General features: G+C 41.6%; 1 long non-coding RNA gene across 2 annotated transcripts; it reads left to right on the top strand.

Annotated features, from left to right (window-relative positions):
• The first annotated feature begins 300 nt into the window (after window positions 1-300).
• Window positions 301-22,504, top strand: LOC104913346. Of its 2 annotated transcripts, none has more exons than XR_004161612.1 (4): window positions 301-711; window positions 19,484-19,697; window positions 20,520-20,795; window positions 21,860-22,504. It is a non-coding gene; the product is annotated as an uncharacterized LOC104913346 (long non-coding RNA). The 2 variants fall into 2 exon arrangements; XR_002118295.1 differs by lacking the exon at window positions 19,484-19,697 and adding an exon at window positions 7,073-7,179 and having other exon boundaries at window positions 304-711.
• Window positions 22,505-23,847: the final 1,343 nt, after the last annotated feature.

A 23,847-nucleotide genomic window follows, 5' to 3' on the forward strand; every position in this document is an offset into this window, starting at 1 on the left:
CCCCCAGCTTTCCTGTAAGCCCCCTCACCAGGTACTGGAAGGCCACTATAAGGTTCCCCTGGAGTCTTCTCTTCTCTAGGCTGAAGAGCCTGAGCCTATCCCCATAGGGGAGAAGCTCCAGCCCTCTGATCATCTTTGTGGCCCTCCTCTGGGCCTGCTCCAACAGCTTGGTGTTCTTGTGTTGGGGGCCACAGAACTGGATGCAGTACTCCACGTGGGATCCCATAAGAGCAGAGGGGCAGAATCATCTCAGCCTCCCAAGTGGGGATTCCATATTCTTGGGTAGAGCTGTGATCTGTTTGGTTTTTTTCCTCTTGTTTCTTGGTGAAAAAAGTACTAAGCTCAGTCGGGCTGCCTAGACAGTGAGATCTAGAAGCGTGCAGTCTTACTCCTGCAGAGTAATGAGGTATAAGCTGTTTGGTTTCTCCAAGTAGTCTTAGTATGATAATTGACTGTGACTGGTTCATTTCTTCCAGTTTGTCACACTGAAATATAGATGAAGAGTACCTGAAGTGGAAATGCTAAATCACGCTTGAACCAGTGATTGAGCACCTGGTAGAAAGGCAGGGCCACCCACGGGAGCTCAGGTGCATGCAGTGCACCTGAAGGAAGGGGTAGGGCCAGGATCCACCCCTTCCCAAACTTTAATTGTTGGCAGTGGAGATGAGGGTATCTTGCTGGAGATTCTTGCCTACCTGAGGCCTGCCAAGGGTAAGTGATTTTTATTTATTTATTTATTTTTTCCTTTTTTTTCTGCATCCAGAGCTGCTGTGTTCAAGCCTACCCTTATTTGCTGCAGCCTGGCTCCTTGTTACCCTGCTATCATTGTTGTGCCTTCCCTTGCATTATAGTGCCAAAGATACTCTGTTGCTCTCAGACATTCAGGAGCAATATAGGCAGCCTTTAAATTGAATAGCAGGGATAGACTTGTTTATGTATCACCCATCCTCTGGGACTTTTTCATACTGTGATCACTGTGTGATGAAGATCCATAACTCAGGGGTCTGTCTGATGTGAAGCATCAGTAGTAAGGGCTAAGAAAGGACGTGCACTGAAAACCCTAGTGCTCTGCGTGACACAGGGCAAGGGAGTTGCTCTGTGGTAATTCCTGCTTCAAGTCCTGGGTGCTGTGTTTGAACCAGAGCTCAGAAAAAGATTGAACTTACTGTCCAGCAAGGAAGCTTCTCATGAGCCTTGGCACACTATCCCAGCAGGTAATTACCCTTGCTGTTAAATGTTGCTAGTCCAAATCTGCACAGCTGCAGATCTGTGGCTGTCTAGCTGATTGTACATGTGCCAAAACAGTGCAGTGCTTCACCTCTGAGCCAGTAGTTTGGATTAGTCTAGCTGAGGAAGCCACTCACCTCTGGGATACTGCTGCATTTTGCCAAGAGCAACGAACCCTGGCCAGTGCTATGTGTCTCTTCTCTTTCTTGTGTGCAATGCCTTGGGGAGAGATAAGCGATTGTGCTGTCTATGCGCTGCCTGTGACCCTGTAGTGCCCTGAGAATGAAATCCAGTCTCTGCTCTACTTCACATTCAAAACAACAGCAGAAAATAGCTTCTACTTTCTTTGTTTCTGTGGGTTCAGCCTCATGGATGATGATAACGAGAGAGTACTATGGCTGAATGGTGAGTGAGTGAGCAAGCCTAAGGAGAATGTCTCTCTTATATCTCTGGCCAGCATAGGCTAAAAGAGCAGTGCTGATAACCTGACTGCCTGGACAGGGCTAGACCCACACCAGAAGCATGACCAAGAGTGAGGGAGGGAAAATGCAGTAAGATGCTGAGATGATAAAGCAACCTGACCCTCTGTGTTGAGTGGGCTACTTGATATAGGATGCAGGCTTTGGGTTGGAGCCCCTGCTGTGCGTATCCCTCAGATGCTGTAGATACAGGACCTTTTGGAAAGGAGACACAAATTAAGTTAGCCTCTCTCAACCTTGCAGATTCTTCACTGGTTTGCACTTGACTGGGCACCTTCCAGGCACCTTCCACAATGGCAGGAGTGTGTTCACTGAGTCTTTAATAGGTCGCCTGAAGACTAGGCCTCCTTTTCTCTATGCCTGCTTAAGAAATGAGCAGTTTCTTCCTCTTACCACTTAGTTTATAAGGAAACTTCTCTCTTAAGATATTCCTTATAGACAAGCCAGCAATGTCATTGTCCCATAAAAGCTTCATGGGCTGCAAGTTTCCCTCTCACTGACAGATGTTTTCCTTTTTTTATTAGAGGAGTTAGATAGCCATCATCTCACAGACCTACAGCTCACACTGAGTTGTGTGAGTAATGGATTTTTTGATTCAGTGACTAAACAACAAAAATGTTGGGTTCCATTGACCAGAAATACCTTATCAATTCAAACTGAAATAGAAAATGTTCATTTAATTATAAGTATAATGTTAGTTCATTTTCTGTGTAAGTTTATTTTTATAGACCTGGACTCTTATAAAAAAAATAAAATAATAATAATAATAAAAAATACTGGTAACATTTCCAAAGTTGAAGAAAACATATATATTTGGTTTTTTAGGTATATTCTACTCATCCTTCCACATACCTCAGTTTCTTCTTTTATCACGTAGTATTTGTCAGAATTGACCTGACTCACTGTGAGCCTTATGAATGAAATTTTTGTTCTGCTAAAAAACATTGTGCACAGGATATCCCGATGGGCTTGGGTTTGTGAGCTGACTGTTCCAGTGAGTTTATAAGGCTCCACATTAGTTTTCCTCTGGTAGCACAGGAGCAGAGTCTCAACTTTGGTGAAGTACAAATGCTGACAAGTTCTGTAGCGCTCAAACGTAGTTTCAAAGTCAAGCTTCACATGAAGTAAACACTCTTCCAAGTTAAAATGAGGTACAGCGATACACTGAAAGCCTCCTTGCTTCAGCTGCTTTCCACAGATATTTGAACACAGTAAGTAATTTTGTGTATGGGAAGGTATAAACTCATGTTGCTTTTCCCAGAGCTGAGCTGGGTGTATAGAACACAAAAAGTTACTTCAGTAAGTGAGTTAAATAAATCTGGTTGTGATTTGTACGCAGGAAATGCATTTATTGAAAGTGATGAGGCAAACTTGCTGTCTGATAGTTGCTGGGCAGGTGATGATTTGTGATTACTGTTTCTGAGTAGCTGAGAATTATGCATGTTCTGTTATGTTTGTTAACCCATTTCCCCTGCGTTCCCCCATATGCTTTTATAAAGTTCTGATCTTTGAGCCTGTTAGCTCTTTCTGTAAGGTAGTCAGTTAATCTGCATTTGTGTAGCTAATGTTGCTACTGATATCATCAGTGTATCTTTATGTGTCCTGTCTCTGTGTCTGTCCTTCTTGGCCTCGAATGCTAAGTCTTTGAAAGAGATAGCTGTAGTTTATACCAATTTGAGGAGGTAATATCAACAGCTGGGTTGTTGGCCAAATGAAGGTGATTCTTGGATTGCTGTTGGTCCTTGTCAGCCAGGCACTGGGGTTCAGTGGAGATATCTAAACAGAGGATGGCCTTGCACTGTGTGTTGTTGGTGATTGGTGTGTGGTGGTTGTGGGGAGCCAATTGTTTGGAGTATGCTCAGGCCACCACTTCCACTTGAAGCTGGTCTTTTAAGGTTATCTTTTTTACTACTCATTGGCAATAGTAACAGCATTTGTTTATCCTAGTCTCTTATTAGCAATTTCCAAGGAAGTTATTGCAGTAGACCTATCTATGATCAGAGAGCGGTGATGTGGAGGTAGAACTCCATCCATCATGATCTGGTAGTTGCTTAAGTCAATATGGATACAGATGCCCAGGAATGAATAAAGTCAAAGCTTATTCAAAGGAAAACAGCAGCATATGATACAAGAAAATGCAAAGCACAGAAGCCAGCCAGAATTAAACAGGCCAACTTTATGCACAGTGTCTAGGCCATTAGTATCCAGCAGGGAAGAGCTCTTGAGGTTGGTTCAGGCCTGGCACGCAGTGTCTCACAGTTGGCTCAGCTGTGCACTGCTGCAGATGGTTGCAGCTGCTGTTGTACTAGGTTTCCCCAGCCCACTGTTATTACCTATTGCCAAATAAAGGGGGGGAAAAGCAGAAAGTGGTGTGGCTCTTCTAAGATTCAGCTTTAAGCCAGCTTCACCCATTCATGATGCTGAAATTGGGAAATGGTACTTGTGGCAGTGCATGCAAATTGTCTGAAATGGGGTGAGTTCTTTTCAGTTTTGCTCTTTTGCTTTGATTTCAGTGCTAGTTCTTATTTTTTCCTTGCCTGTGTTTTCCCTCCATGTTTGACCTTTCCTCCCCAGTCCCCTGGCCTTTTCTATTCTAAGCTGATAAGAGGGAGCTCAGAGTTGATATGCAGGAATCCCTGGACACAGCTTTTTTTTTTTTCTATCAGTAGTTAATTTTCCACTTCTTTTATTTCCTTTGAGATTCAATACATCTACTTTCATGCTTCTGTGATTCAGTTTGTGGAGGAGACAGACAAGGAAATGCTGAATAAATCTCTTGCCTTCTCTCCCTTGATCCTTTACTCCTATCATTGCATTGCCCCCTCTTTTCTTCCTTCATACAACACAGCTTTAGTATACCTCTGGTTGGTCTGTGTTGTTTTGTTGCTTTGTTGTGTTTTTTTGGTTTTTTTTTTTTGGCTTCCAGGGTTCTGGCTTAGGACAATTACAGATGTTGAGAAGGAAATTGGAGATAGTCATGTTTGGTTGAGTAGAAGCTCTTGGGACTCCAGACCTACCAGATTCACTGTGGATGCTTTAGAAAGCTGTTGCATGGGTTTATGCAGAAGCTTCAGAGGTCTTGCACAGTGCCAGTTCATGAGGAGTATGTAGCATAAGTTAGTGTTCTCCAAAAATACCATCCTTTTAAGGCTCTCATCTTGATAGAAGAAAAGATTTATTGGACAGGAAAGTCTGCGTGTTGTTGAAATGCATCTCCACCAGTAGGAAAAAGGAGGAGGGAGATGGGAGTGAGAGGGAGGGGCTGAAGAAAGAAAGAAAATAATCAAAATGTCACTCCTGCAACATTAAGCTCAATTCTTTGAATCTAATTTATCACCTTCTAATCTGTCCTGAGACTTTGTAAATAAAGTTCCTTGGGCTACTGTGTCCCCGGTATGTTGCCTGCTGTTATTTTATTCTACCAAAGTCTGTTCAGTTTATTATCTAGTGTAGTAAACTGCCATGTCATTACTGGTGGAGCATTGCTAGCTGGTTAAATGCTTTTTATACTCAACTAATGTTTCTAGCATCTATGTTAAAATAGCAGAAGTCACAGGCTTAACAATACCTGTTGTGTCTGGAGGGAACATGTGATGATTCTGAAAGAGCATCTAGTGAGGTTTTTTTAAGAGGCATGTCTGAGGGAGCACATATGGGCACAGTACTGCCAAATGCATTTCGAACTTGTCTGAGAGAAGTCTGTTCAGCAGCCAGACAGGATCAGACATTGCATCCAAATAAAAGCAAGCAAATATACAGATTATTAACAGAGCTCAAGAGGATACAGAGTTTTTATGTGTGCACCAAAAAGACTTTGGATACAGTAGCCCAAATGTTCCACTTTGTTTAATGGAGCCAGCAATGCAGTCCACAGGAAATGTGCAATGTGATGAGGATTAGCATTTGGGCTGTTCAAGGGCTTGAAAACCTCTCATGTTTCTGATTTCTTTGGTAGTCAGATGGGCTGTTGATGGTTGAAGTGTCTGCCTTAAGCTAATGCAAGTCTTTGAGATTGCTCTTTCAAGACCACAGAATAGTGATTCTTCTTAACCTACAAGAGAAGCTCTGATAGGAACATTCACAGCAGGATCCAAGCTACCATGGTGAAATATTATTGTGTATTACTGTGTAAAGTGATCTCTGAGCTGGAGATCAAGATCCTTAACCCTGTTTTAATCTAATTCAGGACATAAATCCTTTTCCCCGTATCATGCTTCCATAATGGCATTTTCCCCAGTCTTGATTATTCAGTGAACTGTCTGAACTACAAACAAGCCTGTACAACTGATCTGGTATACAGATCCCTTGCAATGTTTAATACTTAAGCATAGCATCAGGGAAGTACCTCAATTACCTGATATCATGAGTAATCTGTCTTGGTCTGACTGCAGAAGTTCCCTGTTTCTAAATTTAAAGTGTCCTCAGCATGTCCTGGCAAACAGCCCTGGCAGAACCGAAGGCGTACTAAGCCCTAAAGAATAGTATAAGGTCCAACCGTGAGATAGGTAGCTTCTTAGGAAGGCTCCAGGAGGAATTAATTCTCAATTGCTTTCTACTGCTGAAAAGAGGAGACTTATGGCATTTTTATTCAGCCACGCAAACGTGACCTGAGCTCCAGGGAGAAGTATGTTCTCTAAATCTGGAAAAAGATCTTTCAATGAAACAAAATGTTTATGTGCCTCAAAGGGGAATCTTTGCTATGTACTAAGGTGTTGGCTATCTTGAATGAGTATATTCTGATAAAAGTTTAAGCCAAGAATTAATTCACTTCTGGCTCCAGACAGAACTAGAAGAAGAATGGCTTACTTAGTGTTGTGGCTGGGCCAAAAAATTGGTAGAAACAGTTGGATTTTAGCCAGAACAGAGTTTTTGGTGATAATGTTGCCAAAACTAGGCAAACAAGGCATCTATACTTCCTCCTTCACTATCACTTCGGTCAAATCCAAAATTTTCATTTTTAATGTCATCTGTATTTATAGGATAACTGCTATTGAAATGTTTCTATGTAGGGCATCGGGTATTTTTCTAGCAGCAGAACACACAGGTCATTTCTTAAGAGAAGCAGGACCTAAATATCTTCTGAGCTTTCCTAAAGATCTTTGTATGGTGGGTTGACTTTTAAACCACATGCAAGCATTGTTATTTTGCTTAGTAGTAGATCAGTTGGAACTCATGCTCACAGAAGGAATTGTATCTTGAGCGTATTTTATACTGACTGTGAAGCTGGGCCATGTTTTACTTTTCCTGTTGCCTGATAATAGGCAAGATTCTGTCTTCAAAGTGGGCGGAAGCAAAATAAGACTTGTAACCACACTTATTCTTGTGGTAGAGAAAGCTAAGATCACCAAATCCTATCTCCACACTAGGCAAGGGTCTTGGATGTATCCTAAGCTTTGGCATTTGAAGTCCCATCTAATTGAATTGGTCTTGATCCCTGCACATGCTGCTGCTTGAAGAACAGATGGAATGAGAGGTAATGGCCTTAAATTGCACCAGGGAGATTCAGGTTGGGTATTAGGGAAAACATCTCCTCAGAGAGAGGTGAGGCAGCGGCACAGGCTGCACAGGGAGGTGGTGGAGTCACCATCCTTGGAGGTGTTCAAGAAACATGGAGGTATGGCACTGAGGGACATTGTGGGCATGGTGGATATGGGTGAGTGGCTGAATTTGATGATCTTGGATGTCTTTTCCAACCATAATGATCCTATGATTTTTACAAGTCTCTGATTTTTGACACTGTCCCAAACTGAAAAACAAAAAGCCCAACCAAGTTCAGAACTTGGTTGATGAGCTATTTTTTTTTTTCTGTTGCTGAAAAAAGCCATTTGTACTATTGCTTAGCTAACACTCATGGCTCTACATTGACACACTTATTTATGTGCACTTTGTGTCTTCTGCTTACTACAAGTATTCTGGATATGAGTTTATCTCAGGACTGGGTGAAATTTAACAGTATTTGCATGACAAAATCAAATGATGTTTGATGGAAACTGTTATCATTTGAGATTGTGTGATTTATAAGATAAGGTAGCAAGTCCTGAACGGGCAAGATGGAAACTATGACTGGCAGTAATGGAGTCTCACTTGAGACAAATCTGAATTCGAAATACCTTAATTCAAAATGAGTCCCAGAGATTAAATAAATGCAAAGGTTTTATTGACAATGATGTATGGAAACTGAAAATAAGCACGTGTAAGCTGACCAATCCATCTAGAGTGCTAGGATTCTTTGCAAGCATTTAAAAGATTGGGCACAAGAGAATTGAGCTTGCTTTGAAATGTAGGAGTAACAAAGGGCTATTAGTTAAGTTGGCTTAGGGAAGTAGGAATAATAGGATGAAATTTATATTGCTGTGGGATGTAGAAGAAGATTCACGTGATGCAGTTTAAGGGTGTAAAAGAAATAGGGTGAAGTTTACATTGGTTAGGGATGTAGAAGTAAGAAAACTCACATAGTTTAATAGTGTAAAAGAAATTGGATGAAGTTAACCATAGAATAAATTAGGTGATAAGAAAAATTTCCCTTAAGCCTTGCAGGATATGGTTTTCCAAAGAAAGAAATGATAGTATCATCAGTCAGGCCATTCTTTTTGAACTGAATCAATCACTAGGGAAGGTACTTGAAGCCCCTGTAGCATCCGGTATGCAGAGGTGGAAATGGGAAGGAAAATAAATTAATAGACTTTGATTGGTTTCTCCGGTGTATATTTTAATTTCTGACCTTTAAGAGTCTCTTGTGTGTGTGTGATGTTTACTACATAGGGTATGTAGTTATGTGTAATATTGAGAGTGAGAAATCAAGCACACAAAAACCTAGAAAGTTGTTAGTTTTTTGTTTGTTTTTTGAAAAAAGAAGCAGTGGTTTCTTTTGCATGTTAACTGTGTTATAAAGTATATCGAAAGCCTGTTAACAAATTGGAATGGCTTCAGATATGAGCCCACTGGTATGATGCAAAACAGAAATCTGGCTTAGAATGAAAGATTTAGGAAATTCAATGTACTTAGGGAAGACTGAGAAGGATCCTAACCATAGGCCTCCCTTATCTAGTTAAGAAGATTTCAGCGGAGAAAGCAATGGCAAGATACTACAGTAGCAAGCTACATGGTATGCACAAAACAACACAAAAAAGGATAAAACATTTTTAATTAAGATGATTTTCTATCAGAATAAAACAACTATAGAAATGATAGCTTTCCTGTATATCAGACGTTCAAATCCAGACCAGGCTTCTATCTAAAAGAGATTCTAGCTTAAATATCAGCACTTCGCTTAATACAGATTTTTTTTAATTGAAATTCAATGAGGTGTGCTTAGGAAATCAGGCGAAATCATAATCTATCTTTCTGGTCTTGATATTCAAATTTGTCTTATAGTGTATTTGACTTCTCAGAAATAGCATGTGTAGTTATAAAGTTGGTGTTTTCTCCCTTCTTTTGTAGAGTTTGGTGACCATTTTGTTCTCGGAGAGACTGCGCACAAATAATAGCATCATAGAATGGCCTGGGTTGAAAAGGACCACAAAGATCATCTAGTTTCAACCCCCCTGCTATGTGCAGGGTCGCCAACCAGCAGACCAGGCTGCCCAGAGCCACATCCAGCCTTGAATGCCTCCAGGGATGGGGCATCCACAACCTCCTTGGGCAACCTGTTCCAGTGTGTCAGCACCCTCTGAGTGAAAAACTTCCTCCTGATATCTAACCTAAACCTCCCATGTCTCGATTTAAAACCATTCTCCATTGTCCTATCACTATCCACCCTTGTAAACAGAGGTTCCTCCTCCTGTTTATACACTCACTTCAAATAATGGAAGGCCTCAATGATGTCTCCTCAGAGCCTTCTCTTTTCCAAGCAAAACAATCCCAGTTCCCTCAACCTTTCCTCATAGGAGAGGTGTTCCAGCCCTCTGATCATCTTAGTGGCCCTCCTCTGGACCTACTCCAAGAGCTCCTTGTCTGTCCTGTGCTGGTGGCCCCAGGCCTGAACGCAGTACTCCAGATGGGGCCTCACAAGAGTCAAGTAGAGGGAAACAATCATCTCCCTTTCCCTGCCAGGCGCTCCTCTATCCTCTAGAGCAGTGTCTCTAGCAGACCTCTACTTCTGGAATCTGAAATCAGTATTCTCACTGTTTAATGGTCTGTTTAATCTGCGTGTAAGGATGAGCATTGTCTTTACTGGAACTGTAGGTCCATACTTGCAGGCCTCCAGTAACATGTTTTAAAATAGATATAGCACTATAGTTATGCACTGGGCTTTAAAAACTTCTGTACTGGGGATGGAGCAGTAACACAGCACAAAGATGTGATGATATTGGGGAGGTACTGTGTCTCAGACAAATGGAAGATACAGTTTTTATGGCATAGGCTGCAGCATCTCTGACTGCAGAATGTCTGCCTCAGAGGAAGTAAAAGTAGGAAGAAAACAGTGCTTTTAATATGAAAGTAAGCACGTGTACTTCCAGTGTTCTTCCCAAGGTGAGTAAAATTGGAATCAGAGGCAAATTAGGGTGCTATGAAGGAAGGGTGTAGAACTTATGAAGTGATTGAGAGATAATGTTGAAATGTATTTTACATGAAGAAATAGAAGGCTATGTAGAGTAGGTGGAGAAAAGTAGGAGGCTGCAGAGAAGTCTTAAAGGAGTCGTGTTTATCTAAACAGATCTTATCACTGAATTTAAAACTCATCTTTCACTTCTCCCCCTCTCCAGTTCCTGCATGTTTCAGGAATCTCCAGTACCCCTACAGGTACATTTCCTCATGTGCTACACATCCAGAGGAGAGCATTGTTTTGCATGTGATCTCCTGCTACTAATGATCTGGCTTTCCTTTAGGCCTTTCACAAAAAGGTTACTCTTCCAGAGCATTTAGCTTCCTTCTCCCAGTCAGATCACATGAGAAGTTTGGAAGAAGAAACCCAGCGAATGAGAAAAAGTGAAGTGTGGACAGATGACCTTAGCTCATCTGAGTTCTTGGAATGGGTCCAGAGGAGGGCCACTAAAGATCAGAGGGCTGGAGCACCTCTCCTATGAAGAAAAGTTGAGGGAACTGGGCTTGTCTGGACAGATTAGAGTAGCTTATCTGAGTTGGTCTCAGAAGAGGGGGACTGACTTTTTGCACAACCTAATAGTGATAGGACAAGGGGAATGGTTTTAAACTAAAAGAGGGGAGATTTAGGTTAGATGTTAGGTAGAAATTCTTTACTGAGAAAGTGGTGAGACACTGGCACCGGCTGCCTAGAGGAGCTTTGGATGCCCCATCTCTGGAGGCAGTCAAGGCCAGGTTGGATGGGGCCCTGGGCAGCCTGACCAGATGGGTGGCAACTCTTCCTACAGAAGGGATTTGGAACCATATGGTCTTTAAAATGTCTTCCAACCCAAGCCACTCTGACTCTATTACTCTGACACTTAACAGAAGTAGTACAAGATCTCTGGTAGATGGAAGGCAAGTAATTTCAAAATTAGGAATGGGTCAGTGGAATATAAAACAACTGTGACACATAATCCTTGCAAGCCCTCCTCAAGGGCTAAGTCTTCAGGCTAAGAAAACAGAAATGACCATCCTCTGGTTTAGATGTCTGTTTTGTGTTGGAGTAAAAGGTGAGAGTTGTGAGAAACGCAACAGCAGTGGCTTGAAGCGCTACAAGGACTCGTGATTTTAGTTTGGGGGCATCATTTTTCCTTTCTGCCATGCTTCTATTGACATTTGTCCTGTAACTCCAAAGACAAGCAGTTCATGTTGCTCTTGGGCTGAAATCTGATCGGTCTGGGTGCTTTCACTCTGATGGCAAAGTAGTTATCCCTAATGCCTTGGGCCTGCTGTGAGTACGTGCAGTGATTTGTGGGAACGTAGGGCTTTATCCTGCTGTCATTCTGAATGTGTTTAAGTAGAATCCCTGATTTCCTAATAGAGACCAATACTGTTTACCATATTTATTCTCTTCTGGCAGTGACTTTTAGCCCCTGGACTGTAAGCTAATTCACAAGGATGTGATCTCTTATCCCAAGGCCATTTTTTCTTTCCTCGCAAGCTATATCTGCTGCAGGGTGATAGAAAATGCCTGGCACGAGCAGTTGAGCCAAGAAGGATGGTACAATTCCTTCCACCCATTAAGAAGGAAATGAAAGATAAATAGTAGGGGACCAGAGGAGGAGCGTGAAGGCTCTTTTTTTCCTAGCACAGAAGGACTGGGGTGCAAGGGGGGGGGGAAAGAAACTGCCAGGGTGAACACTGCTGCTGTTGCTGAGTGATAAGCCACCTAGTTAGAATCAGTTGGGAAGGGTGTCCTGGAGAACAAAGGCTTTTCTGGTTGGCGTGCTGAGAGGCAGGGCGGTGAAACAGCTGGCAGTGTTAATAGTGAGCCAGCTTTGAATCACTGGGGTCTACATTCCCTGCCAGAACTGACAGAGCTGTAGAAAGTGGAGACTGGCGTGAGACTTATAGGTGCTTCTGTAGGTGTTTTTTTTTTTTAAAAAAAAAAAAGGGGGGGGCTGGGAAGAGACTGGGTAGGACCTGATGGGTTACAGAGCTGGGGACAGGAAAGTTGGGCTTAGATGCTGTAACTGGAAGTATATATGGGAAGGTGAGCAGTATATGATAAGATGGCGTAAAACTTGTTGCAAACACAGTTGATTTCAGTACAGTATAAAGAAGATGATGTTCCCTTGGCTGGAACTAATATTCTAAATAACGTTTGGAGTCTCGTTTTCTGCTGTCATAGTTACTCATCAGTACCACCTCCACATGCTACTTTCCTTCGCTCATAGGTCTCCTTTCAGTGTCAGAGAGAAGAGAAAAGAAGGATCTTGGTATTATCTCCCTGCTCTTTACTACTGTCATCTTGCCTAGTAGAACTCACTTGAGCACAGAAATCAGAAAGCAAAAGTAAATAGTGCTCGGATACTCACACACGTGTTCTCCTGTAGTATTAAAGCTCCTGCATTGAAAAGGAGTAAACATTTCAAATGCAGCCTTCTAATGTGCAAGCGAGATGAGGGGATGCTGTAGTAGTGAAGGATGAAGAGATAAGCTCTGTAGTGCCTAATTTGAAGAGGTAGGTAGTTGTTTCACTTCTGTTCCTCAGCCGCTGTCAGCTGTGGTTGGCTCACGAATGCAGCCTGTGAAAGATGGTTGCTGAGATGGTGTAGGATGGCATCATAAGAGCATCTTGTGTCACAGCCCCTTGTCAGGAGAGGTGTCTGCTCCAAAATTATTGCTGTTAGCCCAAATCTTAAAGCCTTTATTTGCTCAAAACTTTCAGCATCTTGGAATGGTGCTTTGCCTGAGTAACAGCAGTGGGATTTTGCCCATTTATCAGCTGGAATAATTCTACAGAAATTACATTATTTAGAATGCTCAGCTCTGGCTTGCATGCATCCCTGCTAGGGCTGTGATTTTAGCCACTCTTACTGGAGGGTCCTGTCAGAGTCTAGTAAACTTATGGAAGGAAGGTTTCCATGGGGAGACAAGAAGATGCAGAGAATGGCATTGCTTTTTTTCCCCACTCCCCTTCCAAGTAATCTGAGGCAGCCAGAAAATAGCAACTTGAACATAAATTTGAATCTATTTTTTATGAGATTTTGACAGGAGTCCTTTTATTTACAATATTTAGTTTTCTGAATTAGGTTAGGTTGGAAGGAATCTGCAGTGCTTTTCTTAGCTGAATGGATGTGTGGCTTAAGTCCCTGAGTCAGATGGAGAATTACCAAAGGAAGTGAGACAAGGGCTCTGATAGTTCTATATTCCTGCCTTGAACTGAAAGCAACATGGACTATTTCAGGTGAAATTCAAAGTGAAGGAACATGGAATACTCTACCCATGAGGCAGTTGCTGTTTAACTGATTAAAGAGAGGATATGACACTTACTCTAACACAAATGGGGGTGCTTTCAATTGTAGCATGCACTCCATGTAATTTACGTGGTCCTTGTCTGCCTCGGTGGTGAGCTCCACAGATAATACATTGAGAGCTGTTGCTTCGTATCAATTAATTTTTCTAACTGTGACCTATTAAGTGGCAAGGAATTGGTGGAAAATAAAAGCTACAATGTACTATTTTGTGATAATTTATTTCTTAGTGGTTGGCCTCAGAAAAGGTGAGAGGTGGCTAATTATTTGTTTGGCTTCGGTGGTTAAGGGCTTAGGTCAGAAGGCTTAGCCTGTAGCAGTTGCAGTCGGTGCAAGTAAGCCCTCTACATGGGTTGCAGGGAGAGCTGGCAAATGGGGAGGCCTGCCAGAAAAAAGGAACTTTCATATTACTCTGATTTACTGCAAACTACCAGGATGCAACAGTAAACTCTTCCACTCTCTTCACATTACTCTTATTTATACTTAACATCCAATACTTTGGCTGTCATTCTTTAATCAAGATTTCTTTTAAACCTGTCTGAGTTGCTTGGGGAAAACCCTGGGTAAATATTGTTATTAGTTAAGTAATAAGACACAACAGGGTGTGAAATATTACCCCATAACTCATATCTACTCTGTAGCAGTTTGTTGAGTGGCACAAGGCCAAATGGCTTTGTGTGTTATTTTTTTAGTTAAATCAAATTAAAAAGACACGAGCAAAGTGTCTGTGTCTGTTAAAACATGGCCATGGTGGGATGGGGAGGAAGAGAGAAGTGTCATTTAATAAGGTGTGTTGTCAATGGCTCACTTTTTAATTTAGAGGATGGTGAAAAGTACTAAATGGAGAGCCTTGGAGATAGGTGTCCTTCACCTATCTAAAGGACAGATTGGACAGAAGCAGCAACAGGAAGCAGCTGCCACTGCTGTGTGGCAGCAGGCTTGAGAGTTCCACCTCGGGTAGCTTAAAAAGATCCATTTGCAAAATCCCATTCAAACTTCGGTTACTCAGTATGAACTGCCATTGACTGTGGCCTGCTAAAATGCTTTCAGGCCCGCAAGTTGCCTTGCGGGCATCTGTCGAATTGGAAAAACAACTGGCAAAACATTTGGAAAACACCAGACAGGCTTTTTGTGTATGACTTGAGGTTCCAGCTAGCTCCCTGGGACAGCCTCTGCACAAGTCAGATGGTGCTGTCTCATTTGTGTTCAGAAAAGGGATCCTTAATGAGTAGGCACAGAGGCCTGTGTTAACTGCTTTCTAAACTTCTGGAGCATTAGGCATCTCATTCACAGCTCTTTTCCCATTCAGCTTTATGTACCACAGCATGCAATCTCAGCTGCACAGGATGGGTGTCCTGGCTGGGCTTGGCAGGGCTATGCTTTAGCAGCAGAGATGAACCACCCTCCTATGAGCTTTCATTTCTGTTTTAGTTCAGAATGACCTTCTGAGAAAAATGGGGTTCTCATCTCTTCCTACATTTAATAGTCCGTTTGGGCAAGGGTCTGTGTGCTTCCAGGAAAGGGCAGATGCTCTTGGGCTCTCCAAATCACAGGTGTCCATTTCAGGAAAGAACTTGCACTGCAAGGAAAATGTTAAATGTTGTTACAGTCCTTTGAGTTTTTTTGTTTGTTTTACACAGACAGCTGCTGTCATGTCCCTTACCCAAGACCCATTAGCTACCCAGCAGCTTCTGATTCCTGATTCAAAGTCAGGCCAGCATTGTAGAGGACCATATAAAAAGATGCTCATTAATTCTTATTTGGTTCCTCCTGTAGGCATTTCTCTTACATGGCCAGCATTTCTCACGTTCTGGACTCCGTGTGCAACAGGAAGCTTTCATTTGCTTTAGTCCTTTAACAGCCAAGCAGCTTATTTGTGAAGCTTGATGCATTTCCTGCTCTCTAATGCAAATGAAAAAACGTTCTAGAGAAGGGAGTATCCTTTACTTTCCCTTTCCCCACAGAAAATATTGCCCATCTGGACAAAATAGCATGGAGGCTGACAAAGTACTTTCTCAATGTGATTTGAGCCGGGGAGAATTCTCAGGGCAACTTCACATCCTTTGCATGTGCTTGCATGTGTATGTTGTCTTGCAGTTGGCACAGAGATATATCAATATTTCTGATGACAATAAATACAGCTATTAGGATGAGTCGAGGGCTTTTCTTAATTGGGTAACAGATGAGCAGGCGTATGTTGCTGTTGAATCCATCAGCATTAACTGGGCAGAGGTAAGTTTGATCAATACTGACACTTGAGTGCATGGGTAGCCACTGGAAAATATTAATTTACAATCATGACCGGCACCTCTCATTAACCAGAAATGTGTTAACCCTAATTGGTTCAACAGGGTTCTGCTACTGGTACTACGCTGTGCTGCTCACAGTATTTCCTCTTGTGCCTAAGCCAGAATTTTCCACTGATGGGAGCTTGATGGTGCCTATGCTTTGGGTGGTCAGGCTGGCAGCAGTACTGCAGCATCTATCAGGCCAGGAAGGTGTGCAACGCACGCTCGCCTGGGTATACTGCCCATATGGCTGTATAGACATAGGGAGCTGTATACTTGTCTGTTCTTACCTTATGGCCAACTTGAATAGGAGTTAGGCTGAGTAGGAGTGACACTGATTTATACCATCTGCGAGTCTGTGCCACAGATCCATAAGCATTCGTATACCTTTGTGTCTCTGTGCATGCTTGGGTGCTTGCATTCAGATATGGACTGAGTATGGTGATGGCAGCATTGGGTTACCCTCAGATCTGTCAGACTGTGTACACAACACAGCTATTAATAGGAGAAGTGTATAAATGTGTGTGTGGAATATGTATTTATGAGTGTGTGTGAAAAATGCTTCTTGTTCTTTAATGCCAGCAATGGCAATTTGTTTTCCCTACCACAAGATCCTCGCAGCAATCCATTCAAAGCAGTCATCTTTGGTATGTGCCATAAATATGCATGGTGTATATACAAACATGAGCTGTGAGAGTTGAAATCATCTTGTAATTAAGGCCCAGGCCTGACAGTGAGGGAAGCTGAATTTGCTGTTAGACCTGTGTCTGAGGAGATAATAGACTGCTATCTAAGTCTACTGGGGATAGAATGGGAAGTAATGGGCTTAAATTGTGGCAAGAAGATCTGGATTAAACATTAGGAAAATCTTTCCAGCAGTAAGAATAGTTAAGCACTAGAGTGGGTTGCTTGAGAAGGGAAGTGGTTCTCAGCTTCTGAAGATTTCTTAACAACAACAAATAAAATTTGGGTAAATATCCATTGTGACTGGTTAGAGCTAAGAAAAGGCCTATATATCTTGGAATGCTTTCCAGCTATGTTTTCTCATGACCTTAGGAATGTAGATGTCTCTGTTTCACCTGTACGTGCTGAGTGTTGGAGCTGCCTACAGTTACAGTAGTCACATTTGCTACAAATGGTATTTCTTGCGCCTAGAACATGATCCAGGTTTACTTCTCTTAGGTTTCTGTTGACTGCCAAACTTCTCCAGAATCCTCGGCACTTTTTTGTTTACTTGGCCCTCCCATCAGCCCACTGATTTATTATTTTTTTTAACTCTGATATTTATATCATAATTGATTTCTAAAACATTTGACTTATAAAAGGAGGAGGGGAAAAAGAGCTATTACTTTAATGACTCGTAGAATAGTAAACATTGCTCTTTTCCATTGTGCATATCAACATCTTTGTGTTCTCCTCTGAAGATAAAAATTAGATTTTGCCTTCTTAAACCATTAAAGAGAACAAGCTATATCTTACGGGCACTTTGAAGGAGTGCCTAATGCCCTAGGAATCTGAAGGAGGTAAAGCAACGTTTTCCAGTAGTTGATTGTGTATATGAATAATTCCAGTGGAGCTGTCTGAAAGATTTATTATTTGGCAAAAAGATTAAATGAAAAGGAACAACTGTTGGCTTGTTTGAATGCCTCCATAGCAAATGAGTATGGCATATGGAGATTGAGAAACAAGGTCAGACTCTTCTATATCTAATTCTTGCTGACCTGTAGCCTGAATATCTGGTATTTGTATCAATGTTATTTCTTGAAGCATCTTTCACAGAAACTCAATGGGGAGATTTTTCTGACAGTCTTGTCAGATTTTCTTTTTTGTGATACACAGGAATGAACTGGCTAGTTTTAGTGTAACTTGTAGCTGGAAGGAGCTTTTTGTGTCAGATGGGAATCTGTGATGAAATAGGCCAGCTGGACCTGAGTACCAAATAGCATGGTGGCCAAGGGTTTTACCAAGGAAGCTGGAAGATGCATAAAAGTCCCCATTTGCCTCTGTTCCCAAAAACTATGTTCTTTTTCTCAACTTTTTCTCCAACTGAAGCTTTTCCTTAGCGCTGCTTGAGGGAGCTATTCTACTTTGTATTAGCTGTCCCCATAATGAAGTGGAGAGAAAAGTTAGTTGCATAGGTCTGCTTGAGCATTCACTTGGGATGTGGGAGATTGGGAAATGAAGGAACAAGGACCTCCCCAATCCAGCTGAATGCCTACCTATTTGTTATGCTTGAATCACTCTTTCTTGTTTTTGGAAAAACAACTTTGACAGGTCTTGTTTTTCTTTTTTTTTTTCCCCCCAGTGGGCAATGACTCATTACTGACTGACTCAGAAGCTAAGCAGGCTCACATACTCTTGGTGGGGGATTTATACTAAGGTATCTGCCCTGGCTGGCTCTTGCAGCTCTGGAATTGGAAAGCTCCCCAGTATTTGTAAAAGCCATAATGCTTACTGTGAGCATCTGCTCAACTTCACTCTACCAGCCCACCACTGACCACATCTACATGGTCTTTGTGGACCAAACAGGTTTAGTTAGAGAGTGTACACGAGAGAGCATTGGATGGGCGATGTGGAATGAGAGTGCTGATGTGGGCAATCTGTTGCTTTCTGGTACCTAGCTTATGTAAGTGGGTTCCAAGAGGGAAATAATACATGGCAGGGAGCATCCACACCTTCAGGGTGCTGAAGAGGCTGGAAGGGCTGCATTATTTCTGTGAGGACACTCACAATGCTCCATGGAAGCTCTAAGACAAGCCAAGCAGTCAGAATTTGACCATGGAGTTACTGGCAGAAAGCACTAAGAATAATTACAGTCACCATGATGTTTCCTGAGCCTGCCCTGCCTCTGGCTGTATAATACGTGGCGTGGAGTGAAAACATTTTGGCAAGCTAAAAAAAATAGTATCTGGATAACACTTCCTGGTCATCTCTAGCCAGATGTCCTCTTTTTCAGAGCTACATTGACTTCAGAGACAGTTAAAGCAGACAGGGCATCAGTATTGGGGATATTGAGAAGGAAAGAGATAAAATCTCATGCAAACAAGTCTTGGCAGTCAATGGAATTGTACTTCCTTTTCTAAAGGCTGAATCTGGCATCATGTCGTACAGAGTTTAAGAGATTTATTACTAGTTTGGCTTGATCTGTGACATAAGATTTATGGCTGGGCTGAAACTGCCCAGAAATTGTACTTCTTTCACTGTACCAGCACTGAATCTACTCGACAGAGAAACATCTTCTAAGTCAGGAATGTTCAAATGGCGGATATCACTCAAGTCAGGTAGCACAGTTATCTCTAGGTTAGAGGTTTAGTGCAAAAGGAAGGCCTGTGTCCACGTGAGAGATCCACTAAATGGCTCCCTGAAGAAGATCTGGTGAGGAGTCCCAGGTTCTCAGAGCCAGGTCAAATCATTGGAAATGATGTTGAAACATTCTTTTCTTGCTGAAGGATATCAGCAATCATGGGATAGCAGACCTCAGGGGAAAGGGGACTTGCCTTTCTGTCTCTTTTGGTATATTTATTAACCAGTCACCTGTAAGGATTTACAGTGGGGATGTAAGAGTTCCTCTTCTGTTTGCCAAACAGTGAATTTAAAGCTTTTCTCCAGTGAACTTCTCTAATCTTTATACAAATTCCTCTCCACGCAGGCTCAGAACTTTCCCTCAGATGTGATTCTCCTCACAACTGGCATTTCTGGAGTTTTAAAAAGCTTTTAATTGTGTTAGAGACTCTGAATTATGGACATTTCCTTGATCAGCCCAGAAGTTTCTGTACACTTCAACCTTCCTGAAATCTGCAGATGTTCCTCCCCTGTGGTTTCCAGTCTCTTGGTTCAAGACAGAAACTTCTTTATTAGTAGTGGTAAGAATCTAATGCAGTTGACCTCTCTTATCTCTCCTCTGGGCTCAAGATGCTGCGGTAAAACTGTATAATCAGAAGTAGAGCTGTGACCATCTCACTAAGCTGAGGAATCAAGTGTTCCCTCTAAATATGGGAGAAATGGGCTTTTTGTTTGTTTCCTGACGAACTATGGTAGCTACAGGTTACTGTTTTGTCCTACCTGCCAGGGCAGGTAAAGGACAGTGAAGCAGTTCCTCAACTCATGGTACCATTTAGAGGGCATCTGTCTTGAAATATCTGAGCTTCTGTACCCTAACTGAGCTAACTGAGCTGATGGCTGCATTTCTGTTTACAATGTGGCTTAACTGAGTGGAATATTATTTCCTGACTGCACAATAAAAAGCACAAAGGTTACTACTTCTGTTAAATCCTGGGGAAAAAAGGAAAAGAATGGTGCAAAGGGGGAGAGAGAGGAACTCCAATGTACACAGTTCATTTCCAGGGTGACAGAGAATACAGAAATGACCATAAAGGGCTTCAAAGCAGTTTATTGCCTCCTCTTCATCATTACTAATATTCACAGAGCACACAAACAACAGCAAGCACTCTAGTCCCATTGCTTCTCTTTTGTTGTTTATCTGTTGGCTTCACCATGTCTTTCATCTGCCTCTTGGATGTTTTTTCCCCCACTATCTTTATTGTTGTTTTGGATTGTCAAAGACCCCATGGATGCTATACAAGGTCACATCTCAACAGCTATGTAGAAGAATCAGGTGGGATGACAAGTACAGAAAAGGAGGGAAGAAGAGCCTTCCAGAGCTGTAATCTCACTTTATTTTGCAGGATTGCAGGGGCAATATAAAGAGGAGAAGAACGGCAACAAATTGCTCCGCTTCTAATGACAACAAGTGATTTGAATCTGACACTGATGGGATACTTTGAGAAGCTACCATAAATTCTCTCAAATCTTTCTTTCTCCTTGCCTGCCCTCTGGCAAAACAACAACAACAACAACAAACAACAACTACAGAAGTAGCTATTGCCCAGGAATTGAGCAGGAAATTCTTCATTTCCACCTGTAGCCCTGGAATATTGTCTGACAAGCACAAGAAAAATAAGGTGAGTTAAAATTCCTGCTTTACTAATTAGCGAGATTTTCAAAGTTACATATTCCACATGACCTCCATTGAGTCTGTAAATCTGCTGGAGAGCTTCCACGGTTCCAAAGTGAACCGAAGCACTGTCTACATCAATGTAATTACATCAATACAGTGCCTATTTTCTTAATGCGGAAAGTGCTTTGCTGTCCTTTCAGGATGAATTTTGCATAAAGATCTTCCTTGAGGGAAAGCACAACAAATGTGGAGTTTATAGACTTAGGTGACATAGTTTGTTTTCTTCTGTTCTGTGAGAAACATTTGAAGATTTTAAAAGAAACTAGAAAAATACTTTTACTTTTTACAAGACTTCTAAAAAGGTTTTTCCAAATGACATATAATTTTCCCTTAGAAGCATTTTCCTCTGACAACTGATCTAGTCATGCTGCATTTCAGGAAGAAAAGATGTTTATTGAGAAACTTAGACACAATTAAAAATTGAGATGTGAATGGAAATTCACTGTTCTACCTTGAATGTTCTGACTCACCATATGTGTAGGTTCTCTATACTGCCTGCAGTGTAGAGAAGATTTTGCCTGTCACTTTTTCAGAGGCTATAAGGGAGGATTCAGAAATACAAAGCAGTAAGATCTGATGCTTTTTTTTTTTAATAAATTCCAGCTTCAGTTCTCCCCCAGGACTTGCACTACAAAAGAGAGGTGCAGCCAGAACGTGGCCCTGCTGCTTGAACGTGGCTAGAGCCTGGATTGACAGGCAGAGTAGGCTTTGGTTAAATGATTACATTTTTGGTAATCATCTGACCCCTAAATCACAAGGTACTTGCATTCACACAGCATGAACCAGAGAACAGTAAAACATGTTTCCACTGTCATTCTTTCATAGATAGGTGAGCAGCACTGACATGAAGCTGTCTTCAATATTATTGATAACAGAGGGTGTTGTGGAAGACGTTTATTTTTTCAACAATCCCAGCAAGTGGTGCTGATTATTGTGAACTGAACCATAGTAAACTGTTAGCTACTGTTCCTGGAAAGCCTCATGCTCCTCTTGTTTTCCCTCTTGCAGCTCACTATCAGCTCATCTTTGCTTAGTGAAGAGTTGGTGAAGGTTGTATTTTTACAGAAGAGATTGTTTCCAGTTGTATTCAAGTTGTTAGATGTTTCCTTGCTCCCTTTCTCAATTTCAAAACAAGTGGACATCATACCTCTAAAATCACTGACTGATAGCTTGAACTGGAGTCTTCCAGATACGCCTGAGTGGACTGTTTTTCATGGTCATTCATACCTGTTAACTTGGATAACAATATCAAAAAAGATTCCTGAATAGTCTCTTGTATTGTAGTAACCAAAGAATATATGCCAGACATTCCTCCAGAGAGGGATGCAAGGTGAGCCCTGTTTTTCCTTAACTAATTTCTGTGCACCTTTTGAAACCACCAAGCCATGCTTGAGCTAAGTGAAACCTCAGTGAATTTTTTTACTGTGCACAGTCTGTCATTTGTTGAGCTCATCTAAACTACTTTCACAATTACTCTGTCTTTTTTAGGAAATATTTTATCTCCCTTTATAGACAGCACACAGTAGTAACCTGCACCCATTTCACGCAACTGTGGCACTGCTGCTTTATTCTCTTTGTACATATGCAGTTATCTGTTGTAGTGTTTTTTTTCTACTTAATGTGGAATTTTCTGAGCTAATAAACTAATGAAGAATTTGGTCATTATTAGATGTGGCCTGATTTTTATTTTTTTATTTTTTTTTCTGCATTAGTACTGGTTTGTTGTTCCACTTCTGATAAAATTACCACTGCCTTTTGTGTTCTTAATGATTCCTCTGTTTCTCCAGGTTAGGTAGCTGATGCAGAAGGGTAAGAGACTATTTAGTGGAGGTAGATAGCCTCTAGCCAACCAGAAACTAGAATATCTGATTATTATTATTATTATTATTACTATTTTTTTTTTTAGAATATCTCATTATTATTATTATTATTTTACTCCTTTTGCTTCCTCTGTGGCAACTTCCAAATTAGAGTGGCTGAGTGCCTTCTTCCTATCTCTGTGATCTCGGTATATAGGATAGTGCTGAAGAAGATGGTCTTCTGCAATTTAGTTTATCTCCTGCTAATGCAGACCATATCGCAGGTACTAATTTTCACAGTGCCAGCCAATCAGTGGTGTTGACACTATGGTGTCACCTTTTTGATAACTGCTTCTGAGATAACAAAAGGGTGGTAACCAATTAATTTTGCTGATAGCAATACCTCGGTGTTGGACCAACAGGGACAAGGAGCATGCCTACTGCTTGGCAGTAGTGATATAGTAAAAAACTACAGTAGCCTCCATAGACTTTGTCATTTTAATTATAAGTAGCACAGTCTTGTAGAAGGGTACTGACAAATTTACAAGGCATTAATGTGGTCACAAACTATCTTCAGAAGATTAAACAAGAAGAGCAGGCAGCATGCGTCTCCCATCACAGGAGACAGAAGGGAAGCTATTCTGCCCATGCTGCTACTTGCCTTTACCATGACAGAGAAGCATGAACTGCTCTATGCCCTGCCTTCATATAGCCAGCAGGTAACTCTCTCAGAAGCCTCTCATGGAGATAGCAGGAAAATGAAAGAGGTTGCAAGCAGCAAGTTTTTCTGGCCACTGCAAGAGCCCTGTGTGCAGAGTCACCTCCCACGTACGCTGAGAACAGCCAAGCGTGGCTGGATGTTCTAAATCATTCTAACCTTTTGCAGTGTTTTAAGTTTGCTATTTAAAAAAAAAAAATCTATTTCATTTCTATTTCTGCATTTCTGCTTCTACACTCTGATGCACTCTTCACAGGAGTACACATACACGTGCACACACTCTGGTGACTCTAGAATAAAATGAAAATATTCCTTACAGTTTTTCTTGAACAGAGACACAACTGTTTGCCTTCTACTTTTGCTGTTCCCTTCCCATCTTTCTTCTACAATGAAGAATGCCCCGTCCCCTATCTTGCAATCAGTCCTCATGATTCCAGTGCTGGGTGAAGATTGTTCCACTTGTTTGTTCTTGGCTTGGG

This window comes from Meleagris gallopavo, chromosome 1 (genome assembly GCF_000146605.3).
Source record: "Meleagris gallopavo isolate NT-WF06-2002-E0010 breed Aviagen turkey brand Nicholas breeding stock chromosome 1, Turkey_5.1, whole genome shotgun sequence".
Classification (NCBI taxonomy): Eukaryota; Metazoa; Chordata; class Aves; order Galliformes; family Phasianidae; genus Meleagris; species Meleagris gallopavo.